This window comes from Adiantum capillus-veneris, chromosome 10, assembly GCF_014529385.1.
Source record: "Adiantum capillus-veneris isolate H3 chromosome 10, ASM1452938v2, whole genome shotgun sequence".
NCBI classification, from domain to species: domain Eukaryota; kingdom Viridiplantae; phylum Streptophyta; class Polypodiopsida; order Polypodiales; family Pteridaceae; genus Adiantum; species Adiantum capillus-veneris.
In genome coordinates, this window is record NC_140940.1 from 95671147 (window position 1) to 95678566 (window position 7420).

A 7420-nucleotide genomic window follows, 5' to 3' on the forward strand; every position below is an offset into this window, starting at 1 on the left:
TGTATTTTTCAGTGTGTATTACTACATCGTATGTGATGATGAAATTTGTTTTGTATATGTGAGGATTGATCACCACACATTTTGGACACATGTACATAAACTTACTGATGATATATACTGACATGTGTTTGTTGCATCACTGAATTTGTCTATTGTCAAACAATTAATTATTTGTCAATAAGATAATTAACCTAAGGAACCATCTCAATGTTATTTATTTGTCTTTATATATATATATTTTTTAAACAATGGATTGAAATCATGGTCATTGTGCTACCAAATGATGATGTGGCATGTGAAACCTAATCCTAAGTTTTCTGTTAGTTGCTCTACTTCTCAAAATTTAGGCATTTTGATCTTATAGAACTCTTGTGCAAGTCTTTAAGAATATAAAAGAAATATCACTAGGGACTCTAGTCTTTCTGTTCAGTTGTTGTTGTCCTGGTTTTGGGTCACCGCCTATGGCTTTTCGCCCGGTTGGTTTACACATTGTTAAAAGGCTTCTAATGTTTTTTTGAAGATGAAGATTTGAACTATGACATTTCAAAGACCAAGCATCATACGCTCCAAGTTTCAAGTTACGTACCATGTACCATGCACCAACTACAAGCATCATACGCTCCAAGTTTTAAGTTACGTACCATGTACCATGTACCATGCACCAACTACAACTATCAAGTTTTATTATGGAACCTGATACCAAACCCTAAATCAACTGCCAAATCTAACACTAACAAGTTTTCTTGGTTTCTATGTCAGGCTCTAGTATTAACAAGCTTTTGATTTTCATATTTTTTGTAAAGGTAGCAAATTTTACGCTAAGTGTCAGATTCTACATATCTTGTATCAAATCAAGTGCCAAGTTTCAAGTTGCAAGTACTAAGTACCAAGTAGCAAGTAGCAAGTACCTTATACCAAATCTAACACTTAAGAGGTTTTATTGTTTTCATGTTAATTTATTACAGTACCACAAAGTTACACCGACCAATTAGTATCATGGACCATGTACCAATTGCAAGTACGAAGTTTCATTATCGAACCTATAGCCAAATTAAAGCAAGGACCAAGTACCAAGTATCGACATGTACCAAGTACCAAGTATCAACATGTACCAAGTACCAACATGTACCAAGTTTTCTTTATTTTCATGTTAAACCCACATGTCCCGAGTTGTATGAAATAGGAACAAGTTTTTTTTTTTCGTGGACTCTAGAAACGGTCCATCGGCGAGCCGTTTGAGCCCACATGGAATGTCCATGTAGCAATGAGGCATATGGGCAAGCTATACGGCTCGCTAAGATCTCCAACAACTCGTCGATATATGGATCGTTCTCAAAGTCCTCGAGCAAAAAACGCTCAGAAACAATATATCAGTTAGCTGTTTGAGATCTCGGCGAGTCCTATAGCTTGCCCACATGCCTCTTTTGCATGCGGAAAAGCTATGTGGGCTCGCAGAATCTTAAATGGTTCCCCAATGGGCCGTTTCCAAAGTAGTCCGCGAGCGTTTTTTTTGTCGTGGACTTCAGAAATGGTCGATCGGCGAGCTTTAGCGCATGGAGCCCACATGCCAATGAGGCATGTGAACAAGTTATACAGCTTGTTTGAACTTTGACAATGGCCCATCTGCGAGCCGTTTGAGCTTTTGTGAGCCCACATAGCTTGTCCACGTGCCAATGAGGCATGTTGGCAAGCTATATGGCTCACAAGATCTAAAGCGGTTGGCCAATGGATCATTTTAGAAGTTTGCAAGAATTATTTCTGTTATACATCAAGAACGTTTTTCTTAACTGAACAAAGGGAGCCGATTTAGGACTTATAGAAACGTCTGCTACGTGACAGAAATCATGGGTTTGAGATTTGATATTGGCTTGAGGGCCTGTTATTTTATTTTAATATATATTTTTAATAAACAAACATAATCGTCTATTTTTTATTTAATTTAAAGTTCTAACTTTAAAAATTAGCAAAAAGAGAGAGAGAGAGAGAGTTGTTTACCATAATTCATCTTGAAGCCGAAATTGTAAATTTATATCGAACGTACGCACCGGTCCGATCAACGTCCACACTACTATGCAAAATGCCAACAAATATATGAGCAACGAGATCAATCACAAATGCAAGAACACCGGCACAAGAGAGAGAGTTAGAGTTTGTGGGTGTGTGTGTGTGTGTTCCACTCGAGAGCTAGAGTTTGTATGGATGTGTAGAATAGCCACAGAGAGAGAGAGAGAGAGAGCATTAGAGCTAGATTGTTGTATGTACTATGTGTGTGCGAGAGAGAGAGGAAGCGGAGAGAGATCACTTATGAAACCCTGCACGTCATATAGTCGTTGCATGTTCAAAGTGTCGCTGATACGGTCTTTTTTGTTTTTTTACAATTCATCGCTTAAGCATTTCGCCGCTTATGCCACGCGTCGTTTATTCCACGCATTTTGCAACGCGTCGCTTATAACATGTCTGCTTATGGGACGAAAAGTAAACGTCTTATTTATGTTGCTTATGCGACGGTAACTCGTCGCTATAGCCCTCGTTAAATGCCTCGTTTATGCGATGTACAGTAGCGACGGCTACAACGATGCCTTTTTCCCTTGTTAATGCGACGATAATTCATCGTTGTAGCCGTCGCTATATGGGGGGCAAATGTAGTAGTGTAACCTGGTGGTTCTAATCTCCGTGCACCTCTAAACCAAGGTGTGTGGGGATTGGACATGACTAGAGAATGTGAGGTAGTTTATAGTGTGAACAAAGAGAGAGAGAGAGAGAGAGAGAGAGAGATAAAAGACGGAGTATGCCAATAGAAGATTAAATTTATGTCCAAGTTATAAGGTCTTCACCCTCATTATGAGTAGTGACGAGGATGTGGGGCCATCCAACCGAAACACCTATCTCTCAACAAGGATCTTATGTCCTTGTAATCAATGCAAGCATGCTGTGCGACGGACAAGACGCGTTTCTTTGCAGCACGCTCGCAAATTTGGCGAGTTTGATCCATCTATTATAGATCGAGTTGTTGCCAATTATAACTCGTCGGACTTTGACGCTAGCCAACAGGTAGCAATCTTGCAACCCAATAGACGTGTTCGCAGGCTCTTTGGTCAGGCATCATATGTGAGGCCACAAGATGTAGCCTGTGACAGCTCGGGGGATGATCATGCAGACCACATTCCCAATGAGGCAATGTTTGCCCTAGATCGATGAAATGATCGAGACAATCATGGATTCAAAAAGGCTTATCTATGATGATATGAAAAGTGAAGCCAATACGCCATTGTATGATGGAGCACGTGTGTTTAGATTGAAGGCGCTCCTGGTTCTTCTCAACATGCAGACAAATTTTGGATGGAGTGACACTAGCGTCACAGTGCTTTTCAAGTGATCTATTACAATGTGTTTACTTTAATAAAAAACACTATATGTATAATGATCTGATAGATTTTTACACAATTGTACCACATTTTTTCCGCTATGTAGATTGCTCAAAGAGCACATACTGCTAGCTGATAATGTGATGCCAAATTCCAGAGAGGAAGCAAGAAAGATTTTGTGAAACTTGGGGATGGATTACAATTTGATCCACGCTTGTCCTAACGACTGCATTCTTTTCGAAGGGGAATACATAGACATGGAGGTGTCCGAAATGTGATTCCGAGAGATATCGAGTAGATCTCTACGGAACAAAAATTCCACGAAATTTTTACGACATTTTTCTCTGCTTCCTCACATCAAGCATTTCTTCGAATGTAAGTCCATGGCCGCCCTAGCATTTAGCATGAGGAGAATAAATCTTCAGATGGTGTTCTATAGATTCCTGCAGATTGCGCAGCCTGGAAACATATAGATGAAACATGTTCGGATTTTGCCAGGGAAACTCAAAATTTGCGCCTAGTCCTGGCTATGGATGGCATAAATCCATTTGGTCAAAGATCAACATCTTACAGTGTATGGCCCGTTGTCATCGTCAACTACAACATTCCCCCGTGGTTGACTACAAAGAAGGGGCACCTATGGCTAAGCTTGATTGTGCCGAGGCGGTAGAAAGTGAAGAATATGGATATGTATCTTCGTCCACTATTGGAAGAGCTACAACAATTGTGGATTGGCATGGAAGTGGTGGATATGAGTCAACACATAGGTCGACGGAATGCTTTGATCACAGGTATTCTAATGTGAACCATGCATGACTTTAATATCATTGTTGCACGTGTTTTGCAGTTTATTTTATCGATGGCCATTGAGGGATGTTTGTCTCTTGGCGTCCGTAACACAATCTACAAACTTGCGAAGTTGGTGCAATGGATCTCACAAAAGGAGATAAACGTATACTCTATACCATTTGCCAAACTAAACGTTGCGGAGGTTGTGTGCATGTTTGAGAAACACTTTCCTACTACCATGCTAACCATTCAGGTGCATCTTCTTGTTCACATAGTTGATGAGGTGGAAATAGCTGCCACAGTAAATTCCAAATGGATGTTCTTTTTAGAACGTTTCATGGAAACGCTCAAGGGATATGTGCATCAGAAGGCACGTCCGGAGGGTAGCATGGCAAAAGGTCCTCTGATGCAGATCCTGTGGTGGCGGAACTCACTTACTTCGGCACGCTACAAGAGATTTTGAGGATCGATTATAGAGGATTTTTTGTCGAGTTGTTCGACGTGCAATGGTTCAAGATAATCATGGAGGGTCGCAACGCTACTGTGCATAGAGGAGAGTCTGGTTTTCTTGAGGTGGATTCAACTAAGAAATGGACTGACCTAAGAGACACTTTCGTACTACCCGAGCATTGTGAACAAGTAAGTATACAAATAGTTATCATCCAATTTTAGAAGTTATGTGGATCTAGCAGGTGATATTTCATCCTACAAAGTTTGCATCAAACTGGTGGTACGTCATAGAGGTAGCCTCTCATAGTGCACGGCCGTATGAAGGCTACCATGTGCCAATCACAGAGGCATCAATGGAGGAGATCGAAGAAGATGCTCAGTCAGAAGCCGCTGAGGTGGTGCCAGACGAGCATCAAGCTGCTACTCTCTATGGGGTGCACACAGAGGATCTACAAAATGAAACGGAGGACATCTGTTTAAACGGAGAGCTCTATATAGAAATAGGAAGTTATGCTGAGCTTTGTGAGAATGAGAGGGAGACCTCTTAAAGCCATAAATATTGTATTTGAACAATTTTGCTCCATTTTATAATATATAATGTATTCACGTGGCTTTTTGTCCATTTCTTCTTTTAATGGTCTTTGCGTCCACTCCAGGTACGTATGCTCTAGGTATGTTCTCACAAGTAGGGACAACGAGCACTGCGCTCCGAGTGCGATGGAGACTGAAGCTATACTTGTGAAGGTCTGGTCAATATAGATGTTGCTCGTCCCACCACTAGATCTAGTTGATCGGGTGAAAGAGACACTAAGAAGCACTACTACTTCTTCTCAGTGTCTCTTTCACCCGATGAATTAGATTTAGTGGTGGGGCAAGCAACTTCTATGAGTAGACCTTCGCGATGCAGCTTCAGTCTCCATCGCACCCGAAGTGCAGTGCTTTTATAAATTCACAGAAATTCAACAAAATCTCTCTACATTGGAATCCCTCCCCCTTTATGAGTCCTCTCTCTCTCTTTCTCTCTCTCTCTCTACTTGTCCATATTTTTTTCTCCATTCATTTAATATTAAGATTAAATGTTCGTGTGTTTAATGCAGGTATGGATGATGATAAGTTTCTTTCTTCTTTGTCACCCCAGTAGAGACAGTGGTACATGGACTGTCATCGCTCTAGAGCACCATCACGCGTTCCTACTCCTTTAGCGTCTCCCTCTGTTTCAAAGCATTCAGCGCGCTCCAAAGCTTTGGTGTCGACGAGACAATCTTCACACTCGTCTAGGCACCGGCACTCTAGTGGTGGCGGCGGCGGTTGTTGTGGGGATGCCGCCGTCGATGCCTCGATACCGCCTCGTGTTCGACAAGGCTCTTTACCCACCCCTTCTTTGTACGCCCCCACACCATACACGGCATCGCCATCTACACCAGGTTTTGCGCGGCTGACGGCCATACCTAGCAGCCACACACCACTAGCTACTCCTCCAGGAGTCACTCCAATCGACACTCCTCGCTTCGGAGCCCAGACTCCAGTGGAGACACCTAACATCCGTACCCCCATCGACATGTCACTAGAGATCCCTGCCGGGACACCCAAGTTCATGCGTCATCGGCGAGAGGGCTTGCCTTACTCCGTTGACTTCAGCAGCGGCATCATCTTGTATGATGAAGGCAAGAAGGTGATCTTGTGCATGTGCGGTCTTTGCTCTCAGGTGTTTATACACTACATACTAAACACCTGGAGTGAAGTACGAAGTGATTTAAAAGACACAGTCATCAGCATACTGCATGACGAGTTTCCCGTTTCAACACGGGATGACCGCTTCAATGAAGACCTGACGAAGGTTCGAATGCGCGAATACTGCAAGCACAAGCGTTCCGAAGTGCAAAAATCAATTAAGCATGGGTGAAATAGACCAGATTGGCTGGTCAAAGAAGATTGAAAGAATGCGAAGAAAGCAGCGCGCGAGAATCCCGACAAGTGGAGGCAACAAAAGGAGGCAGCCAAAGCGCGAGCGGCGGGTGGGTATCATTTGAGGCCGATTTTGTAAGTGTTTTTGTATTTCTCTTTAGGTTTGACAGTTTAGGGTTTAGGGGTTTTTAAATTCTAACATAATGGATTCTTTGTATGTTTTGACAGTGGTCGATTTGACAGGACGTGACCCCACATCGTACGAGTGCAAGTACGTAGGCAGAAAGGGCTTAAACGCCCTGATAGACATTCTGAGTTCTCGCGGGCGGCATGGTTAGTATTAGGGTTTACTCTTTTCTATTTGTTGTATTGTTTATAAATTATATGTTTATACTTATAGAAAGGTGTCTTATTGTTTTTTTTTTTGCAGAATCCGACAGATACACCGCTTGGACGCGATGAGACGTCTGATTGGATGACATCAGTCTAGCCGTAGCTAGATAGCATTAGTTTCCTTTTGTCATAGCATATGTATCATGAGATGACGTTTATACGTCTTTTTGTAACTATTGAAAAACCATGTATATTTTTCAATAATGACAATGGTATTGTAACTATTACATTTGCAAAGTTTAACAATTAAGTGATTTTTTCTATAATGTGTACAACTGTCATTGATTTACTTTTATCAGTTTTGTATCTTTATTCTGCAAACAATACTATGGATGATGGAGTTAATGGTTATATTGTCTTGGGTGACTACTTTGGGTCTATATCTAAGCTTGCACTTTCTCTCAAAGGTGAATCTGAGCTTATCTTGGACTCCTACGGGCTCCAAAATTGAACCCATTAATTAATTAAGCAACGAGATTCCATATCTCTTAACAATTTCAAAAGCAAAAGTTCCTTTG